This window comes from Mandrillus leucophaeus, unplaced genomic scaffold (genome assembly GCF_000951045.1).
Source record: "Mandrillus leucophaeus isolate KB7577 unplaced genomic scaffold, Mleu.le_1.0 Scaffold652, whole genome shotgun sequence".
Lineage (NCBI taxonomy): Eukaryota > Metazoa > Chordata > Mammalia > Primates > Cercopithecidae > Mandrillus > Mandrillus leucophaeus.
Genome location: NW_012107053.1, coordinates 1390797 through 1391325, shown reverse-complemented (window position 1 = coordinate 1391325; position 529 = coordinate 1390797).

Genomic DNA, 529 nt, shown 5'->3' with positions numbered 1-529 from the left:
GGAAAGGATGAAACCCCTATTTCCCTCTAATCAGTAAAATGACCTGCGAGCAGAGCAGGCTCCCCAGTTCAAATAAAATGAACACAACTGTCAAGCCAGGGATCATCTGAGAACCCTGCCCAATGCATGGGGTGCGCGCCCGGGGCCCGGAGCCAGTACATTTCCCCAGTCCAGGGGAGCTCTCTCAGTTGCAGGGCACCAAGGCAGGAGGAGGGCCGCAGCAAGGAAAGTTTTCTCACCAGCGGGAAAGGGTGTGCCTCTGCCGCTGGGGCCCAGCGGAGAGGAGGAAGCCCACCCAAGCCCCGAGCGCCGCCGCTTCCAGGCTTTTCGGACGCCCAGCGGCGTCCACACGCACATCAGCGGGCTGCCGGGAAGGTTTTAAACTTGGTGCTCTCCGCGGGCTCCACACTCTTCCCCTGGGCGTCCTCACATCACAGTTCTCCTCCTCGCACCCCATTCTCCAGCCCCTCCAAACTAAAGACTGCCCCCAAGCCCAAGCAAGCCCTACTGCCTTGACCAAGGCTGCACG